We start from the raw sequence: 23,034 nt of genomic DNA on the forward strand, positions 1-23,034 counted from the left end.
TTTTAAGAAAAAAAAACCCCAGCATTCTTTGTGAGGTTAAACTGGTTTTGAACTTGCACCAAACAGTATTTAGTTACCTCTCTTTGGGAGTAAATGCCATAAAATTAGACTGTATTATGTATATTTCAGGTTTTGCTCTGCTTATTTCTGTAAAATCTTATTTTAAATAAAGGGAGAGGACTAAAGGTTATGACCAAAAAAACGATGCCCACATCATGGAACAAATGTCCTAGTAGAAAATTGGGATGCTTGTCCTTAGTATTGAGTGCTGTGTTGCCTGTAACTTTTTAAATGTTCTATAATTTGGAAGATTATTTGACCAGAATCTTCAGATGTGTGAAAGATGTTTCTTCAAGCTTCAGGGGGGGGGGGGGGAAGAAAGAAATCCTACATAGAAAATTGCTGAGTATTTAGGATAAATAATGCAGAACTAAAATTTAGAGAAGTCTGTCTTCCTGAATGAGGAATTTCAACATGAATCCTTGATTTATTTGTTGCTTGGTTAAAATAAAATGAACAACTTATGGTATCTGGCAAACACGATCTAACATATCGATGATGCTTGAGAGATTTTAATGAGGTTTCTATCTAGCTATTCCAGTTACATTTTTTGAAGTACCTCACTGCCATCTACTATGGAGACTGAAGAACAACTTTTCTTACAGAAAACAAGCTTGATTTAACAATATTTCGGGAGCAATTTTGAAGCCTAACAGCATAGGTTACAATACAAACAAACCAACCCAAACAACCAACAAAAAACACCCAAACCAAAACAACCAAAAATCCCAAACCAAAACAAAACCAACACAACAAAAAACCCTACCAAAACAAAAAAAAGCAACAACCAAACAAACATACAACCAACAAGCAAAACCAAAAGTAGACTATACATCTTTACATGGAAGATGAAGAGCAATGTATTTTCATCAAAGGAAAGACTTTTACAACAAAATGAAAAGTAGTGGTGGGCTTCTGAGAACCTTTAGGTGACTTTGGTCCTCATCAGAGCCCACCAGGGTGCTGGAAAAGTTAGTTTTAAGTTTCTTGGTCCTCTGATGGATATATTTGATAAATTTTCAAAGTATGTGGACAAAATAGGATTAGACTGTTTATACCCTTGATCCCCTTTTTCTCTATTCTCAGTAAAGGGTTAACACCTCACAAGGTTAATACCTATTGTTGAAATAGTTTGGCAGAACGTTCATAACCAAAAATAAAGACATGGAAGTTGCTGAAAATAGCAATGGTAAGTATTGGTGGAAATTACGTCTCAAATGGGAATTTGAGCCGATAGAAACTACTTATGTAGGCTAAAACTGTCGGCATCTCTGCTCTGTTGCATCTCTCTTTTAACGACTATTTCCAGAGTTTCTTGTCCCAATTTAGTCCTGACTTGACATCATCTAAGTAATACGTTTATTAGACAGCAAATAACTCAGGAATGATGGCAGAAATGTTTTGATATTGGTGAGCTGAATTGAAATTGAGATTTAAGAAAAGTACTCCAAGAACAAATCAGATTTTTTGGGTTTTTTAGCATAGCAGCACAGCTCTGCTTTGACTGTGGAGCAGGGGGGCTGGGGTAGGGAGAGTAGATGTCTTTGCAGTGCTGTGGTATTTTTTAAATGTGTATAAACTTTGATGTTCAAAACAGACTTACCAAAAAGCTTAGAAATTAAGCCCTTAGTTTTAAAGAAGAGACTGAAATTCTAGAACTGAATGTGTAACAGAAGGGCTCCATTTGACACACTGACAAAAACAGGTTTCCTGTTTAGAAAGACCAATTCTTGGAAACATACAGCCTAACAGACAAGTTCTGCAATGTGATTGTTTAGGAATGAAAATATTCTTATAGAAACATAGGCATATTTTTGAATTTCAACTGCCCAAGAAATGTCTTGCTCTTCCAGTATGCATCACTTGTATTATTAAGAAGGTCTGTTCCTGCTGGTAGTAGCTTCTAGCTTAGGAAAAAAAAATAGAATTCCCTTGTTGCTCTTGAGTTACTTGGAGTAGAAACCAAGCAGGTTATGATCCCTTGGGGAATGAACAACTCTTATGGCCTGTGATCAATAACCTCAAAATTTTTCAGGCTTCAGGAACTACACATCTGTATTTAACAAACTAAACAATCCTCTTGCTATATTCCCATATAACAAATTTTATAAGGAAATATACAAAGAAATTTATCTTAATTTTTTCCGTGATACAGGCTTCTAAATCTTACAGAAACTTACATGTGCCAAAATATTATCTGCATATAATCATCTGTGTATGTTCGTAGCTGTGCCTTACACTATGCAAGCTCAAGAATTATTGAACTGTAGGTTCTTGAGAACTTGTGCTCTGGTCTCGTTAGCTTCCTGCCCACACCCTCCAAGGCTATAAAGCTCTTTCCCTTCAGCAGACTAATTTCCCTTTTTTTTGCATAGGTAACTGGAATGCTGATACCTCTGCTGCCAGGCTGACTAGTGTTATTTAGTTGCTTTCTGTGTCTGCCCTTGTCTGCACCTTTCCTGTGCAAATACACATGCACACAGAAAGCAGACCAAATTAAAGTTAGTACTGAATCCCACAAAACTTCCTTCAGCAATGCGGGATTAGATTTAATTTTTAATAATGTGTTGAAACAAATATTCTTCCATTCATGAACACTTAATTCTGCAGCATCGGTGATGAGAACATTTGTTGAATTTATTACTTGACTGCATAGTTTTTTAGTTGTTTATTTAATGTGAAACTGAAGGAATACATAGCCCTTATGAATTAAAAAAGAATGAATACATGTAGTGCTGTAGTTAATAACTTTTCAGGATGTACTCAGTCATGTACAAGATTGGTGCTGCCAAGGTAAATGGGATTATTGCACCCTAAATTTAATTAACCAAGGGTGATTGAGGAGGCATATTCCACAACAAGCAGAGTTCTACTATTTATAGATCTAGTAGAATTTATAGGTATTTAATCATTGTCATAGCCAGTGTGCTCTAGTGCTTTTTTTTTTTTTGTAAATGCATGTGAACACATGCACAGAAATATTAATTTTTAGATCTAATATAAATTGTAGCAAAGAGAGGAGCGTGTGAGTAGAACTGTGTAAATTCACGCTAGTTGAGCTCTAAGTAACTGAGCAATATCTTAATGGAAATGCTAACCTTTGTAAATTTTGTAGGCAAAACTGAAAAGCATTTTGAGGAAGGAATTTCTGCCTAGCCTGGTGTTCACGGAAAAATCTCTTATATGATCTTTAGATAAAAATCTACAAAGTGCTGACTAATTGTGAAAAAATGCTTGGTAAATTGAAATTTGGAGGAGGGTAACAGCACAAAAATTCAGCAAAAAGTGATACGTCTTATGTTTAGTGCTCTTTGCATCATGTAAGAACAATAGGCATACTCTTCTGGTGATTAAAACCAAAATGTGTTTTCTCAACAGTCAATAGGTCCTAACCTAAGTTAGAAAATAAACTTTGTGAATATTTGCAGGTATATTCTGGCTGTTTGATTTTAATTAAAAGGCTCCTTTTATCACCTCCTTCAGGAATTTCTTGGGAAATTGTTGCTAGGTATTTGACTGCTAGTAGTTTTAGTCTGTCCTCTACACTCCTGCATTTGTGCCTTCATGGATCTTTAGCTATGAAAGAAAAATATTTTCATTTATCCATGATGTTACTTGAACAAAAGTACATTTCCATAAATTCTTTGGCTCCTTTTTTCTTCTCTTATTAGAAGCTCCTCTTTTAATATTCTGCCTGTGCATAGATTCAAGGACTCTGAAAAAGGAAAATAATCCTTTCTTGTCCAGTAGTGCAACTGGAAAATTAATTTTTAAGTTAAAACTTCCTGTTTCAACATTCAAGTAAAATATTCATAAACTTAACAAAAATTTTCAGATCTTTTTCATGGGCCTTTTTATGTTTAAGGCCAGAGGTTATTATCAGATCATCTCGTTTGAGTAATATATAGCAAGTATATGATTTCTTGTCAAACTAATTGTCTCTGGGCTACGGCGAAAAGCAAGAAATATTAGGAGTCAGGCAAACATAATTTGAAATAATCTGAAATAAATTTGAGGTTAGATGCTGATTCTCCAGATGCTGGCAGATGGAATCTCCTGTCCTTCCCTGTAGTCTTCCAGTTCATGTAGTATGAAGGTTTGTTCCTGTGACAGGATACTGTTCACATCTGATGACTTACAGGTATTGATACCTATTTCTATTGTTAAGGAAGAGAGGAAGAAAAGTATTTAAGTAAATTGCAAACAGCCTTCGAGTCTGTAATCTTTCACCTCCTTGTGTTGGGTTGAATGTACACTTGCAATTAACAGAGAAATTGCTGATGGTTTGACATGTGAGATTTTAGGAAGTTTGACAGCTTGTTTCCTAGATGATTTGTGAGCTGCTCTAGCTGTATTCGTGGTGCTCTTCAGGAGCATATCCTGATTTTAAGATTTGTGGCACGTATAACAATGTTATCCAGCAAAAAGTGTAGAAAAATAGAGGCATAAATTTCTGATGACATGTAAATAGCATGGGGGGGGGGTAAATAATGCACTTATGTCAACTCAAGCTCTCTTTGCCGTGCTAAATTCCTTTAAATTCCAGAGAAAGTTAATATTTTTAAAAAATAAAGATATATGTTTATATATTAATGCCAGAAAGGGTCCTATTGCAATGAGATTTAGCGTTGTCTTACAGGAGGCCTACAAACTCTGGGACCTGCTGACTGTAAACTACAGAATCAGAACATGTATCCGCAGACACTTGTTCCAGTGCAGAGAGAGTTTATTTCAAAATCTGTAAAGAAAACTGAGCTTTCTGAATGGTCGTTATTCTCTGTCTGTAGTGCCATGATAGGAATGGGGTTTTTCTCTTATGTCAGATTTTTGTCTGTGCAGATATGAATGAATCAATGCATGGGGAAGCAGCACTCATTTTCTACTACTAGCTGAACTGTCTACTATTGCTTCTAGTCAGACGTGTGCAGTTGCATTGCAAGAAATGCTCTGTGCAACCATTAGTATGACTTCTTAGTAGCAGCTCGTGTTTGCTCGAGGGCTCTATCACCAATCTACTTCTGCGAATTTCCCTCTGCCTCTGCTCATTCTGCCAATACTGGATACAATTTCTGTGTCATGAAATAGCTGCTGTGGACTGCTATCAAGAGGACATGTGAAGAGCTGTGAAAAAATAGAGTAAGAAAACATCAAACCATGTGTAATTGGTTTTGCAGCTTATCACTCAGAAAAATATATAAAACTCACTGAATTTTGCAAGTCTGGGAGCCAAGGTGAGATGTGTTAGAATTTAGACACCTTTCTATGTAATATCTTTTGGGACAGCTCTTTGCTAATCCTTTAGTCTTCACCATTCCATCCCTGATTATCCAAATTTGTTTTTGGAGGTAGTTGATTATCTATTTCTCTTTGTCTCAAATGTTTCTGGGGAGGTGAACACACCCCTCCGCAATTTCCCCCTATTGACCTGAGCATTGCAGTGAGAAAATAAGGTGAATCATCTTGCCTTCTCTGTGTTTGTACCATGTTCTGTGATTTGACGTACTACTTTTCCTCTGCTGACATTGAACCAGTCATCTTCTTACGAAGCCCAAATAACCTTCTTTGACTTTTCTCCTCAGATTGCTTGACAAGTCCCTACAGCTGCTCACTTTTATCTGCCTTCATGCTTTGCATGAACAGATGGTGGCTATTACAACTTTTCTTGTTGTGTACAACCAAAATTCAGCCTAGCATAGCAATTATTTACTTTGGACTGAAATATCCCTTTACAGATCACAGTTCGTGCAATTCAGTTGCTATCAGCCTTACATGTATTAAGTCACAGATAGCCTTAGGAACTCATTAACAGGCACTAGACTTTTCTGAGTGATTCAATACCGTAGATTCATTATGTGATGCTCAACTCCTTCCACTTGTAAAAATGAAAAATTCTGCTTTTTAATAATAATATTCTCTAGCTGGCATTACTTTTATGCTCTATCAGGACTATGTGAAAAGAAAAAATCAGCAGAAAATTCTATTTAGAATATGACTTGCTTTCTTGATTTGTTTCTTTCCGCAGACTATACTGCCTTACTGCTACTGTGAAATTAGCAATTGTCTTTTGACCGCATGGTTAAAAAAAAAAGTCTGATCAGTGCTAATGGGAAAAAACTACCAAGACATCAGGGGAGATCTGGACACAACATTTTCTGTAACGAATTATTGTTTCTTTCCCACAGGTGACAAAAAGTGCTTCATTCTGTAGCTGGCTGCTCAGCAGCTTGAAATTAGCAGCCGACTGTCCTTTGTTCATCTTTTCATTGATCATGCTTTGTGTTGTGCTTGCCATTTCCAGTCCTGGATCAGCCAAAACCTTTGCTGTGGCACAGTAATTGCTGTCCGTCTGTACCAAATGTCTGTCCCTGTTCAGGAGGTGAAGTTTACTAGTTTTCTGTTGGCCAAGGAACCTGTTCTGTGGCAACTGATCATGTAAGACTTAAATTTTAGAGATTAATTTTCGTCCTGGTAAAGAACAGCCATTAACAGTAACTCTTTGCAGAATTGTAAAGCCTCCAAACACTGATCACTTGTTTTCCTTCATTCTGTTCTCACTGAAGAAGAAGAATTTAGCATAAAACCTTTTTATTCCTTCTTGAACAGTTCATCACTAGACAACTCTGACAAGGAAAGCCAAGATTGGAGGGACACTGTGTTGTCACATTGCAGTTCTGGCTTACAGAATTCCTGTTCTTGCCCCTTTGTTCCTGCCTCTGTTGTACAGTGCAATGGTTCACAGGTATACTAAAGCAAGTGTTTTGCACAGATCTGACAGGGACTGAATCAGGGCACTTATGTGGGTAAAGAATAGTCCTTTTTTATTTTACGCAGACCTTTGATTCTCAGTTCAGCCTTACAAACAGCTTTACTGGCACAAGATGAAGAGGCACAATGCTGCAGAATCTGTAACTGCAGATAAGAAAAGAGCATTTCTTACACTGGCAGAGCTGCCAAACTGCTTGTTTTGTGAAGCTTCTTCCCCTAGTTACCTTTTCATCAGGCAACTGATGAAATTGGACTGTAGGCCTTAAAAAGACAAACAGAAAATTCCACAACTTTGTGTTGACCTCATGTGTAGCATGATCAAGTTCAGAGCATTCCATTGGAATCACTCAAAACACTTTCAAAGCCAGCTTTGACTGATGACTACTACTAAGTTCATAACCTCTAATGATAAAAAAGTCTGTCAGACTTTGCATCCTGTGACAAAAACTACGAACTTCAGAATTAAAATTTAGATTGATAAGTGATTCTTAGATAGTTGTGTTTCCTTGGAGAAACTTTAAGAAGGTGAGCATTTGGTTTTTAATATATCTGGAAAACAATATAGAGACAAAAATTTAAGTCTAGGGCTAGAAAACCTGAGCAATTTCCAAACTTTATTCAGCACTTCTTTTTCCTGGATTGTAGAAACCAAATACCTAACCCTTCTGAGATGAGTTAATCACTACCGTCGAAACTGCTGCCAAGCATTGACACTTGCTAGCTGTATCGCAACCATCTAGAGCACAACAGATAGAACAGTGTGAGGACTACTGTAAAAATGCCTAAGAATTTTAAATGTTAATCACACAACCTGTATATTGAAGTAGGTGCTCTTGAAACTATACTGTCTAGCTGAGAGTGTGTGTGTATATATATATTTTCTGATTGTAGAATTATAATAGTTTGAATAAAATGGAATACTACTAATGGAAACCTTTTGTTTACAATTATGGTGGGGGGTTTTTTGAGGACATTTTTCTTTTTAAACTAATTCTTGGTGGTAGTTGAAAAAGAATATAGTGAAACTAGTGAGAATCTCTTCTTGATTTAAAAATTCTTGCATGGTATTGCTGGAATTTTTTAGATTGAAGAAATGAAGGACCACTTAAAAATCCTTTATTTATATCTGGGATTTTAAGTAGACTGCATCTTTCTGACTAAAATTTTGAGCAAGATACCCGATGACTACTTCGAAGATGTTCTAGTAATGTTCTGCTTGCCGAGACAATTATATTTAATGCACGCAGGAAACCTCTAACCAGTAATCTTTTTAAAATGCATGATGGGAGAATCTTTGTTTACTTGTGTGGCCTACTCCTCGGCCCAAGTGCCGAGAAGGAGCAGTAAAGATATTGATATGTGGTGACTTGCAAGCACTGGAAATAGGTGAAGAAAGGCTAATACTTTCAGATATTTGTTAATTAGTTAAGGTATTATTAATCAATAATATGGCCTGTGGGTGACACCTTTCTTTGGGAACAAAATGTGAGTTAAGGAGCTTTGTGGAAAAAGTGCAGAGGAGTGAAGAGAGGAACTGCAGCAGAATGCATACTGAATTTCCATAGATTTGCAGGTTTTAAGTGTGTGCTAATTAAGTACTTTGGTGAATTGGAGCCTGAAGGTTATGTTCATTTGTTTTGGAAGAAATCAATAGAATTGGAAGGGTATAGATTCTTTCGTTATGTGGTAGTAGTCAACTTAAGCTACAGCAGTTAACAGATTAACTTTTTAGGTGAATTAGGACCATAAGTGCTGTTCTCAAAGGCAATATAAGCAGCTTTGACAAAAGTTGCTGCTTCTAAGGCATTTTTAATTTTGATATTAAATAGGAAAATCAAATACATTGGACTCATTTACCTTGGAAACATTGACTTTTTCCCACCTAAAGCTTGGATCAATAAAGGAGGAAGATACTATTTTTTTTTTTTTTTCTTACAACGACTTGTAATTGCTTGTTGTCCTTTGTCTATTTCAAAATAGATTCTGCAATTTACAGAAAATGTAAAAAAGTGACTAAGGTACTTTTAAAATTGTATTTTCTTATTGTGCAACATATTTTTCCTCCACATGATGACCTTTGTCTCAAATAGAATGTGTCTGTAGATTTCTGAATTTTCATAAGTGGCTATGATTGTTGTGCTACTTCTGGGATGGGAATATTCGAATTGCTGATATTAAATGTCAAAAAGTATAAAATTTCAACTGATTTTAACACTGAATTTGTTTCTGCTGACACTATAATCTATGTGAGCACTTTGAAGAGGAACTTATGCTTTCTTTGGTTCAAATAGCACCTCATTTTACGGAAAGAGGTGAGTTACACCAGCCTTCATTACAAAAAACCATTTTGCTGTACGTGCTTATGCACAGGCAGTGCTAAACATGAACAGGCAAATATAGATTTAAAACACAACATTGCTAGTGTTTGTAGTGAAACGAGATGTTTAAAACTCAAGGTATATGCTTTTGCGCTAAAACATGAATCGGTGTCAGTATGCTAAATAATAATAAGGGTTGCAGGTAGACATTTTAGGTTATAGAATGACAGCTCTTAAACTATTCAAATTAATGTTCTTCACCACTATCCTGACTCAGGAGCAACCCTGGATAACAAGGAAGCTTTAATATCAAGGAAAATCAATGTATGATTAATTTCTAAGAGGTGGAATGTTGTCATCTAGTAGTCTTATGTACCTGGATTGTATGAAACATCTGTACTTTATAATCTTGCCAGGCACATAAAAATAAACAGGCAAGATGTGTGGAACTTGTTCTAAATAATTGTGTTTCTCTGTAATCCTGCTTTCTGACTTTTCCTGGGTAACTTGAATGAATAAGCCGTCAAACCTTAGCCAGCAAAGTTGTTTCCTAAATGCTCTGTTTTCAATGTGATGATGTACCAAAAGCTTTTGCATTAAAGTCATATTTTTTGTAATTTATGATTTTCACTCTGTATTTATCAAACACTAAAGGAAGAGAACCCAGAGGATATGATGACAGTCTAGTTGTTATAGCCTAATAAAAAATAAAGTCATGTTATTCGTGTAGCTTTTTTTTTCCTCAAAAAATTTGAGTTAGAAGTTTTTTGAAAGGAATCCTAGTGTCACGAGAGATAGTATTTGAATTTTTTAAACGTATTTTGATTCAGGCTCATTAAATGATTCTTTTGCCTTGAATTCTTTCCTGTGATTAGCTTATACAAAGCTTAATGAATAGATGGATGTTAATTTATTTCATGTCACACTGGACTTCCCAGGAGATTTCTTTGTGTGGTGTATTACAATCTAATACCAGTACCAAAAAAAGACGTGATTAATATTGTTCCATTTTTCATTCATGATAGCTATCGGACAATAACAAATATTTCCGCATTTAGCAGTAGAAAGGTAGGTACCATGACTCTTTCAACTGTGGTAACTGACAACACAGAATTCGTACGTTCTCGTTTCCCTTCAAACCCTGTTTCCCTTCAACACAAAGCATCTAGAGTCTAACATTGATGGAAAGGTGGTGCTGCTGTGTTTTGTTTAAAACTAGACAGGTGATTAAGGCCTTTGATATATTCTTTTTGTTAAATGTTTTTTCTTCTATGCAAAGTAATGCAAGGAGCTTTTTCAGTGGGTATGCTAAAGCTTAAAAAAATGCTTCTGTACTAAACCGCTTTGTACCCAGTAAAGGAGATTGGTTATTAATATTCTTGGGGCATAATTAGAGACTATCTTTACTCAATGGTAAAAATAACTTGGGAAATGTTGTAGGTCATTCCCGGGAAGTAATTGTTTTATGTGTAAGCATCTCGTATGTTCCAATATGATAAGTCAACAAAAAGGCTGATGTACTGGAAACTATGCCCTGTACAGAATCTTTAATCTCTGTTTAGTGTGTGGTGAAGTGCTACAATGATGAATGACTCTAAATTCTTGCACTTTTCCTTCTTGGCACTGACAAATTTTCATTCAGTGCCAAAGTTTCAAGTCAGACAGATCGTACTTTTCAAACTGAAAAGTCTCATTATTGGGAATATTTGAAAACGGTGCTGACAGTAGTAAACCTGAACAGATCATTCTTTGCAGTTTTTCCTCATATTTTCTTTGTACTGTGAGACCTGTAATTAAGTCTTCTGCAATAAGCAAGTTAGCAACAGTTTTTCTCGCTAGATCATGAGTACACATACATATCTGTACTCATATTCATGTTACTCTCATGACATAATCTTCCACCAATGAATGTATTTTCTGTTAGAGTAATAAACTCTAAGAATCTTCTGCGGTACTTAAAAGCCATGAAGGGCTGTGATTATTGTGAAAGCCCAGCATCTTCAAATACAACTTTCACAACTTAAATATAAATTTACACTGAACAACTGTTAAATCACAGTATAAAAAATGATTTATGATAGGAGAAAAGAATAAGAGAGAAAATCTTGCTAAACTTTTGAGTAAGTAGAATTTCTGTAACAAGGATGTTTGACTTGAAAAATTTTAATGTGAAGTGTGTAAAAAATATTGGAATGTAAAGTTAATTGCAACTGTACATGAGATTTAGAAAAACAGAACAGGAACAGACTCCTACCCCATTTCTTGAGTTGTATTTTCTAAGTTATCTTTTATTCCATCCAACCACTAGTTAGTATCCTCATGGCTGTTTTTTTTCTTGCCTCTTCATACTATTCAAGAGACAAGATGTGACTCTTCGTTATTCTCTATCTCTTTCCTTTGGGTATAGTATACAATAAAGTTCTATGGGGAGGGGGGAAAGAAAAATCTCTTCGTCATAACCATTCCTTGACTGTATTTCCTTGTTTCTTTTCTCTTCTGTAATAAAATCCTCAGAGCAGATGCAGTTTGTTTATGAGAAATGTCGCAATGTTGTGAGAATATTCAAAAATAAATAGTTCTTATTTGCTGGAAGCATGAATAGACCTTAGTGTTCTGATAGACCAGCCAGGAAAACTGTAACACAAGGCAGGCTGGGCCACAGTGTGGTAGCTGTTCTGCTTCATATAATATCTTTAAAAGACAGTTAATAATGTTGCATAGTCAAGCACTTGAAAATTAAGAAATGGTAACAGTGTAGTTCTATGCAGTTTTGGCTTGGTCTTTCAACAGGTTCATCTATAGGTCTCTAGCATTATATGAAGCGGAACCTTGCATAAGAAACAGTGTGTTTGTCTAACCAATTTAGGCTCAGCAAATACATATGTGTCAAGTTATGCGAGAGTTAATTCAGTCTTGTGTAAATTAACATTAGGATAATAGTCTGATTTTTGCTCTTCTCTGAGGTCTAATGAAATATTAAACTCTTTGCCTTTTTTTTTTTTTTGAGTTCCATCAGAAATTATATTACCTTACATTATATCCTTAAGATAATGAGGAAGGTATGAAAAGATAAAATATTATCATAGAGATGAATCAGTTGTCTAGACTACATGTGAAACCAACTCTTAACAGCCTTTAAGTATCCAGCTGCTGCTGTGAAGAGGGAGCCTTGTCACCGTGATAGATAGCCTACTGTTCTTTTTAGGTTTCAGTAAGGAAAAACTAGTTGCATTTTACCAGACAACTTTAAGAGTATGTGCTTTAGGGAAAAATTGCCTGAGGATCACACAGTTAACTCTTCTATTATCTTAAACATACTAAAGAAGCTTTAAAGGTGTGAGTGTATGAATGCGTGTGTATGTATTTTGAACAGTGTGCTATTACCATGGGATGGTCTCCAATTTAGCCCTGTCTCAATCAAAGCAAGCACAGCTGCCTGTGTTTCAGTTCTGATAGGAAATGTTGTGAATGCTAACAGAGGAAATTTGGAAAGTGAATTCTCATCCATCACTTTAACACACTCTACTATGGACTGAACTGCGATAAGGGATTCTTGTCACGCTGCAAATTCCAGCTTGCTGAAATAGTCCTTTCTACCATCTTTTGGGGGGGAGATAGAGGATGGGGGAAGCACAACGTGAACGTTTGTGGAAACTTGAATGAAATTGCTGTGAAGTTGCCTCCTATGTAGCTCTTTGGACTGTATTTGATGTTTCATAAATGACAGGATGAGCTCAGTTTAAAACATGGCTTTTAAGCTTGCCTCTGTATTTTCTTTTTTAATTTGTTATTTAATTGGTGGGGACCTTTTGCATTTTCAGTGACTTGGTATCATTTTGTATGTGGAAGAGCTGTTTCAGGCTGTTCATGCTCTATTATGCAAAATGCTGCTCGCTGCTTACAGAAACTGTTAATACTGTGCCAAAAGCTTCATTGTCCTTTTTTAGTAGTTGAATATTTTATGCTGCATTGTGGCAAGTGAATTTAGAGAACAGTATCTCAAAGACTTACTATCTATGTATACTGTGAATTGTTTTTACTGGTTTTGGGTTTTTTTTTTTTGGAAAAAGTAATTGAGAATTTAAGTGTATATTTGCATTGTTAGTGAGGGGGCTGAATCTGTGCTTTGTAAATACCCAGTAGTCATCTTACTACGGTTAGGTTTTAGAAAGTGAAACAAAACTTGCTCAACATTTGAATTAGCAATGCTTTATTTAAAAAATATAGTCCTTGATTTAAGACAAGGCTAGGATTAACAAGGTATTTTGCTCAAAGTTAATTACCTCATTAGAAAGCCTTCTTCAGTAAGTTAGGTTATCTATAACAGGTTCCAAAGTATTTCAGAAAACAAAAACCATGCCCAAGAACGAGATGTCTTCCTCTTAAATAAAATTTCCCTGTTTCAGTGTTGCATGTATTCTCGTAGTAATTATTGAATATTTTTACTGAACACTTTGTAAAATACTTCTCAGTTATGAGATGCAATCATTATAAAATAGAAATTACATCATCCTTTTGCTATTAAAGTGAAGTTCTATTTCAAATATCTATTAAGGATGATCGTATTTCTTTAATCACTATTTTGAGTTATATGGATATTTTTTCTTTTGATAATAATGTTTAGAATTTACTGTAAAGAATACTTCATTGCTCTTCAGTTGGATTTCCGAAATGCATTTCCTAGTAAAAGTACTTTCTGTACTAATACGGTTTTTTTAACATCATATGACACCAGGTACGTCTCCTAAAACAAAACAAAACCACAAACAAACAATACACAAAAAACCAACCAACCAAAACCCCCAAACAAACAAAAAAACTTTTGTCAATCATATAACAGCAGGACAGAGGCACAGTTATATAATGCTAACAGGCAGCCTGGAATACATCTAGAAAAAATATGTAATTTCCCCAAATCCCAAATGTTATACCTTTCTCAAAAGCACTAAAAATCAGAAAACCTTTAATTAGAAGTGCTTATTAGGCTTAATATTTTATTAATGAATTCTTCGAAATATTTATTAATTTCCAGGAGGGTTTGAGTAGGTAATTCTTTACAGGTACATTCGTCAGTTTTTAGGAATTAACCATTTAAGGTATCTGATTTAAGATCTCAAATTATGTGTGCCTGATGTATTGTAGCTGAAGATGGAATACCCACTATGTGCTAGATCTGGCCCAGTGTGCAAAAATTGGGAAAAACAGGACTGACATGCATACAGTGTGGTTGCTGGATCCTCAGAACTGTTTTTCATCTACAGGCACACTAAGCCACACTACTTCCTAATTAGATAAAAAAATTATGTGGCAAGATTCATGTAAATGTGTATTCTAACAATATATATTTGAGTGGTTTAAATTGCTGTCCTTCTTGTTAGCCTATTCAAAATAATCTGGGGATTATTGGAGCACACTAGTGGATATTCAGCACAGCTATCTGTCTATTTCTGTCACAGCAGATAATCTGAAGAAAGGACCTTGATTTATGTTTCGTTGAACTGCTGTTGGTCCAGTGTAGCTTGGTAAATTGTAGGATATTTCCTCGTTCCTTGTATAGAAGTTTGTGCTTATGTGAGATGATTCATTAAAAGACCAAACATCAGGTTTTTATTTTTTTTTCTTTGAAACATGAATATTCTGGAACTACTCTTTGGGAAGAGCAAGTCTCTACTTCTAAAAGACAGGTCCCAAACAGTGGTTTTTTTAATGCCGATTAATTTGCGTCAGAGAGGAGAAGATACTTAAGTTAACAAATCAGTCATTTATGGATAGGCTGTAGGTCTGTTTGTTTTCTCTCTTTGGACTTCTGATTCATTTCCTTTAACGAATACACTATAGCAGGCAATGGCAGTGATATCTTATATGAATACAGCCTGAAGCCAGAGCATATTTGTAGATAATGGGCTAGGAGAGTCAGAATGAAGGTATCTTGAGGCAAAAGCAAGTTATGAACTCCCTAATGAAACGTGTGGCCCGTTTTTCTCTGGAGATCTCTTCTTCTTGGAGCACTTGGACTCTAGCATTTCATTGCTTCTGTGTGTGTGTATTAATACATTTTACCACTCTTCAGACCAGAGTTCTGAAAGTGTTTTATTTCCCATGACTGAACTTTGCACTCACTGTATTGCACTGTGGACCAAGAGGCTGGGATGCAGTTACTCCTATAAGCACACAAACTATTCTGGAAGTTTAGTCTGCAAGTCCTTGAACAGAACATACTGGAAGAGGTGGTTTAAAATCATTTTCCGCACCTTCACTTTTGCTACTAATAAATCATGCAAAAATACACTGTATTTCCCTAGTTGCTCAAAAGCATCTGTCCTAGCATGGGAGGGCAGCTGATTTTGAAAAGGGTTTGCCTGAGATATATGTACTATTTCTTGATCAGTTCTTCAGTTTCTTTAGCTTTTCTGCAGTATCATCTGAGTTTCTAGCTTATATACTAGAAGCTACTTTTTAAGTTACGCGACAGGAAGATGGTGCACCTTGAAGTGCCTTCAGTGCTTCACCCAAGCATGCATATCCATATATATATACACGTGCTTATACATATGATTTTTCTGGCCTTGGTTAGACTGCATAGTGTTCTAAATTAGTCTTAATCTTTCTTCCACATCACTGATCATATTCTTTTGTTAACTACATGAAACATATTGCCATTAAGTATTGTTGATAATCAGGTTCCTAAAGCTCATTTTTATAGAAAAGCCATATGGTATACACAATGACATGTACTGCTGTGATGTGGTATTTAGTTACCCGTAAGTGAATAACAGTTTGATATGAAAGCAACCTTATATACTTCCCTTACATTAAAAAAATCTGAATTTGTGAAGAAATTAAAGGTGATAGAAAAAAAACTTTTATTTTCTGCAAAGAGAAAAAAATTCCTCATCAGGTACCGTGCAATGATGGGGAAGTACTTAGTATTCAATAAAGCTGGACTGGAAGTAATCTGCAGAAAGTAAGTGAAAACTTGCTTTAAACCTCCATCAAAACTGTCTGAATGTGGGGCCGCGTTGGCAAGAGGTTATCAGGACAAAGTGACAGAGAAACTCCTTGTCGTGAGGAAAAAGCTGGGGCATGAACTCATTGTCCTTGTTTGCTCCAACAGCTGAGGCAGGTAGTATGCACGGCTGATTTAACTTTGAATTAATAACATTTTTGTTACTAGCAGATTTTCTTCTGCATCTACGAGCTAAGAGAGAATCCTGGCTTTTTGGCAGCCTAGGTAGGCTGCAGATGTGCTTTCTCTGTTCATAACAACACACCTTCAATGCAAACACAGTCAATGTAAACTGTGATTGACATGCCTTCGTGTGGTATATGTTATGCAAACAGAAATAAGAAAAAAACCCCACAACTCTGACTAGTCTGTCTTCAGCCTTCTGATTTACTGTAGTAGTAATTCATGACTATTGCCTGGATATTATTACTTATGGCAACGTATACAGGAAGGAGATAATATTATGAATTTCTCAGTTCAGTTCCTTTTCCTGCATTTCATGGTAATCTGTCTATCCTAATGTGATGTATTCCAGATGAACTGAACAGCAAAGTCATTCATTATTGGAAAAAGAAGGGAGTTGAGTTAAAAGCCTAATTTGTCAAGTAGACGAAAATTGTCTTTATTATGATCACTTGCTGGTTTTGAAATATGGACAATTTCAGAAAGCCTTTTAAAAAGAGAAGAAAGAAGTTGAAACCTGTGAATAAAATAGACCTATCATACTGGCTCTTCAAGCGTTAAGACATTTGCTTTAGGTTCAGATGAATATTAATAGTGTTTATTGAGATAAACAAGTTTGTTACGGAGGAGCCAACAGTGTATAGTTAACGCCAGTGATTCCTCACTCAGCCATAACTGCGTGAAGCTTCACGAGATGCTCATACAGCCCAGTCCGCCTCTCTTCTTCCATCGCCCCTTGTGCCAGCTCTCACGCTCATTACACTTGCTCACATTTCATTTCCTTGCTGAGAGGGTTAGTCACTAACCACGGCCAACCTAAAAGGTGGAGGATCACTTTGTGGCTCAGCAGTTTCACAGAATTACACCAAAAGTTTGTACCGTAACTGATTTGTAAGCTACAATGTGACTCTGAAGTGGCGGGGCTGGCTTCAACAGGATTCATCTGAAGCATGCATTTTTCACTGTGAGGAAAGCTACCCCATGTGTGTTGTCTTAAAGCATTGATCCATGTCACTTCTGAATTGTGAAATGTGAACACGTAGTGTAATTTTAAAAACAATACTACTTTTTCTTCATTTTTTTCCCCAATAATTCATTTCCAATCAGGTTTAATGATTTAACATTTCAATTACGCATATCTTCCCACTGGGGTTCAGTGATACAAAAAAACCCAAATTTGTCCTCATGACAAAAATGAATCCAATGCTAGAAACTGACAAAATAAGCTATCAGTCTCGTCATTACATCTTTTGTGACTTCAAGTTTTCATTCACTTGTGTCATCCAATGATTGGTCACTGTGAGAAAAGTCTGGGAAATCATTAGCTGCTAAGATCTTTCATTGTAGATTGACGTTTAGAAGGTAGGTTTAGAAGACGGGTCCAGGGTAAGACCTGGATCTTTCTTAATAAACCTACTGACATCAAAGAAATCTTTGGCCCGAGTTCTGAGGTGAACAACAATAGGGTGTGGGTTTAGGGTTTTTGTGTGTGTGTGTGATAACTGTAGTAACCTACTCACAGGGTGAAATCAGAAAACATTATTGATAGTGTTGCATTGTAGTTGTGTAGCATACTCAATTACAGATACTTTCCTTGTTATTTGGAATAATAGGAAAAACACAAGTGGACAGTCATTATTTAACAGGGTTAATCCCACAGTGATGTTCTGTTCTGAATCTGGGCATGCATTGCCACATGCCAAGGGAGTTGTTACTTGGAATTACATATAAGTAACTTATTTGCCAAAGAGTTGAACCCTGACTAACAATCACATTCAGGGCTTTGAGCTCATTCCCTGTTGTTTACTCCTTAGACTCACATCTGGTTCACTTTATACTTTCGTGGTTTTGAGTTTGTGTGATTGTTTCACTTGAGTACGAAAACAGGACACAGCTGCTTTGTCAACCCTGAGCTCTCTGATCTTGCTAACCACTTAAAATCAGCATGAGTTTGGTCTGCGAAGAAAAGTAGTAGAGAACGGGGCTTTTTGTGTGTGATTATGAGTCTAATCTCTTGTTTTACCTTAAGGAAGAGATTGTACACTCATATAGTGCTCAGTGGTAGTATCTGAACTTAAATTCATACAGCTTATTTTAAGAAAATTCTCTTTTATAGGAAATTAATGTCTGTACTAGAGTGAACAGCAATGGATAGATCAAGAAAATCCAGGGATGACTTTTGTTTTTATAGAAAAGGAAGCTGCAAGGCTAGTTTTATTTCCCAAAGGAAATTAGCTTTATACGAAGCAGAGAGGTACCATGGAGGATGCCATGACTGGTTGTTAGAATGGTTTCCTTGTGGTAGCTGAACTGAGTGTTCTGGGCGACTTCAAGTTGGGTGGCAAGTCAAGAAGAGATGATGCCCTAAGATAAACCTGTAGATGTTCAAGATTTTGTGTTTTCATCTGTTACAGATAAAACTGAAGTAAAGTTTCCTTAACGTCCTTGATTCCCTATTAGTATTTTCTTCATTTGCATTTTGCTAGTCTGACAGGCCTGATGGAAATTGTTAATATATGCTGCAATCTTTTGTTGAGAGACAATCCAGGTCACTTGTAACAGGAGGAAGGAAATAACTTGGATTTTGACTTGTCCTAAGACCTAACAGTGATACCTGTGGTGTTGTTTGCTTGGAGTTTGAAACTGTCTTTTCCTGAATTCTCATTATGGATTTGGACTTTTGGGTTAATTCCTTTTTGTGGTGGAAAACTGGAAGGCACAGCACAGTTTTCTAGTCTATTTTAAACACTTCTATGAGAAACTGAGACTTTCAACAATATATAAAGGAATTAGGACACTTCTGAAATCAGAACCTATTAGGTTGTACAGATATTTTAAACTTACTGATATTTCTTGGACTTCAGAAGAAAAAATTCAGGTAAAATGTCCTCAATTGAAGGAGATTGCATCTGTGCTTTTGATGTTTCTTTCATTTCCTGTGTAAATGAGTACAAAATTCCTCTTGGGCATAGATGTGTAGAACAGAAATAAGATGATCAAAAGGATCTGTAGCTCTCAGATGGCTAATTTTTTTTCTGCATGAAAATCTATAAGAAATCCAAATTCCTATGGGAAGTACTTTCGCGTACTCCTATTCTGAGTACACTTGTAATCTCCATAAGTCATATGTGTATCTGCATGTTATATATTTGTTCATGCCTTGATACTCAGCTTGCTTTTCTAAAAAAAAAACTCTATGACAAGTTAACCAAAAAGAAGGGTAAAGGAAGTTCTTGTTGTATGCCTTATACACAACAGAGAAAAATAAGATGTAGTTGAGAAAAAATACCAGTTGAGGAATAATAGTCAGTGGAGGTTCATTTCTAATCTAGTTATATTCCTAGAATTAATTCTTAAGTAAGCATATCAAGGAACTGAAAGAATGATACTTACAGAATTAATCACAAATTCTCCTTTAACATATTGCTGGCAAATAAAGATTTTGAACATGGTGCTCAGATGTCTAGTTGTGTAGCTCTGAAGATGAGAAATACGAAAAGGTACTTGTACCTTTGCGCTATTCGGTCTGTGGTATTGCCTGTCAAGTGGAAATAGAAATAGTAGTGTTAACTTAGCAATATGTTTGTAACCTTATAGTACTGTAGAAGTTAGTTTGAAAATGTGAATTTCAGGCATCACATATTTGCAGAAAATGGGGGTATAGAATAGTGCATGAACTGCTTAAACTGTTCTTTTGGCCACTACTGGACATGGGTTACTAGACTTCGATATTTGGTTTAACTGAAATTTGTGATGCCATAAGAATCTGAAAGAAGCAATTTTTTTTAAAAAAACAACAAAACACTGTGATATTTTTTTTTTCCTACATAGAGACTCTTAGAAATAAACATCCTCAACGACACTCAGAACACCTCCAGGTATATTTTTACAGTCTTCACATCAGGTGTTCTTACAAAATAGAAGGAGTTTTAATTCTGTATTTAAATTATGGAACAAAAATGTTGCCTAAACCAGAGCTCCTCTTGCAAAAACTTAAAAGACTATATATATTATATTAATAATAAAAAGTTAATTGTTGGAAATGTCTGTCTGTAATTGTGGCCTTAATTCACAGTTTTCTACCATCCCCTATGTCTGTCTTTTAAATTATATTAATAAGATCGCATGTACCCTTGTTTAGAAAGTAGCAAGGATTTATAATCTAGCTTCTAGGTACTTTTTCCATTGTAGCAAACCTATTCTCATCAGAACAGGAGCTAGGCCTCTACAGAATATCATAAAAATCCTATGGATCTTGAAATGAAACTGTTGTGATTTGCTGTAAGGTATAGCGTATGTGACTACAGAGGAAGGTCCTTCCAGCCACATGACTGGTTTGGGAAAAAGGTTCCCCATCATCTCAAATAGCTGGTGGAGTGAAACTGTTTATATCAGTAAGTGTCCATACATGAAAGGAAACACAGTTTGTTGCAAAAATGAGTAGGCTGTCAGTGCCCACAATTACTGTTTGACACCAAAGAGCTGCCACATGCAGCTTTGTTTTCTCTGCTTAGGCATGTTGATTTGAAAACAACAATGGCAATGAAACACTTAACAGTTTGTTCAGATTAATAAGAAATATATATATATTTAAATCTATACAGTATAAAATACTTATATCTGCTAATAGTACATAGAGTACTGTATTTTTTCTTTCAGTACCCCTCATTTTCTTATGTTGTCGATTTTGGCATTGATTTTTTTTTTTTTAATTTCACTCTTTGCATCATAGAACTGACTTCAGTAATTGTGTTTAGATGATGCACTTCTGGTAGAATTCTTGGAATCAAACTTATTAAATTGCTTTTTTAATGACAGTTTCCCTCTGGGATGTTAGCTGGTGAGTTTGTGCAATATGTTTTAGAAACTACATTGCTTTCTCTGGGAAATGGTTTATTCATATAGCAATAACCCAAACACGTTTTATTGTCAGAGATTGCATAAAATTCAGTTGTGGTGCCTCTGCACATTTTCTTCTGTACAAAGAATGAAAATGTGTCTTGCTGAAAGATCATGACTCACTGGTATTGGTAATTACCCAGCTTTTGTAAGCTTAAGCGTTAAAAATGTGTTCTGCTACCTAAAAATGACATAGTTTTCATTTTATTTCATTGTCACAAAGAGTACTTCAATAGATTAGGAAGATGATGATGAAGAAATTCCGGTGAATTTGTAGATGTTGATAAAATTCACGTGTTCTTTGTACTGTTATTGAGCGGAGTGTGTTCATATTGGCTAACAGCTGTTCCATTGAGAATATGAGCAGGATAGAAGATCCAAAAACTTATTTCATTTGTTACTGGCGCTTACCAGCTTATGGCACTGCCATATGTCATATTTTAAGATGATGTGATGTACGATACCAATTTTTGTGCCTCAGTTTTTACAGATCCATTTGGAAAGGTCATTGGAAAAATCTAATTAGGTTGATTCATTGCCATTTCAATAAGTACAGGGCTCATATTATTACAGTATATATTATTTAGTTTCTTTTTCTTCCTCATATGTTCAGAGAATCTAACTTAGCCTCTTACCTTACAACAAACTCTTTTATTTCCAGATATAGCAGTTTCAATCTGAAAATGCCACTAGTGAATAAAATATTGTCGTCTTATATTATCTGAATGTTTTATACTTGTAGTGATGTTCCTGTAATAATGATCTTGGACTGTTCCATATAACTCTTTCTTACTTTGACGTATTCACTGGAATGTAAAATCAGTGGGTGATTGCTTCCCTTGAGGTGTGTGTAAAGACTTGCTGAGACATTCATACTGATTGTCTTTAATCTGCCCTTTTTTAGCTTCGAATCTGTTTGAGATCGCAAATTTGACAGTATTTTCATATCAGTCCATGAGCATATCTCTCACATATTTGCAGCTTGCTGGTTATTCTTAAGGGAGCAGAGGGAAAATGATTGAACCTTTCAAAAGAGTTTTCGGCTGTAGCAAGGTAACACTTGTAAAGCTCACTAGATAAATTACAAATTACTTAATCTGAACAAACATAAACCCAGCATAATTATTGGTCTTATGTAGTACCTTGGAAAGGTAAAGAGGTGTGTGTGAGGGGAGTGCCTTTTGAATTTTCCTTTTGATCAAATGTCTGGGGGTGCGCGGAGGGGAGTGCGAGTGTGCGTGTGCCAGGAAGAGCCAGAGCTGCCTGAGGGAGCATTTGCCCAAACAGTGATGATAACGATAGCAGTCATCAGGTTATAAAATAAGCAGGTGATTACAAAGACTTTTGAAACGAAAGTAACTGCTTTTAGAAGTCTGAAAGAAGCATGAAAATAAACAACAATCATGAGAGACCTTGGGTTGAGAAGAGGGTAGCAGAGCAGCTGAGCCTGGATTAATGCCGGTGTAAATTGCCCCACTGGCACAGGATCCCTGCCTAGGCCAGGCAGAGCATCCTTCCCGTTGGGCACTGGAAGCAGCCCGCGTCCAGCCAGAGGAGGGGCAGGGCAGGCTGCAGCAGCAGGGCCCACATCTGGGTACGCACGTGTGGCCGGGGGGCGCTCTCGGCATGAGGATTAGCAGGTTGCAGCAGGGATGCGCTTAAAGCTGCTGCCATCACGGCTCCATCGGGAGATGTGTGTGAACAGGGGAACCTGCACCTGTGTAAGAGGGGGGAGTGCCTGTAACTGCGTATAACATTTGTCGAGGGGGCCAGTGTTTCAGCTTTTTGGGGTTAGTTATTGAA

The sequence above is a fragment of the Caloenas nicobarica genome, chromosome 20 (genome assembly GCF_036013445.1).
Source record: "Caloenas nicobarica isolate bCalNic1 chromosome 20, bCalNic1.hap1, whole genome shotgun sequence".
Lineage (NCBI taxonomy): Eukaryota > Metazoa > Chordata > Aves > Columbiformes > Columbidae > Caloenas > Caloenas nicobarica.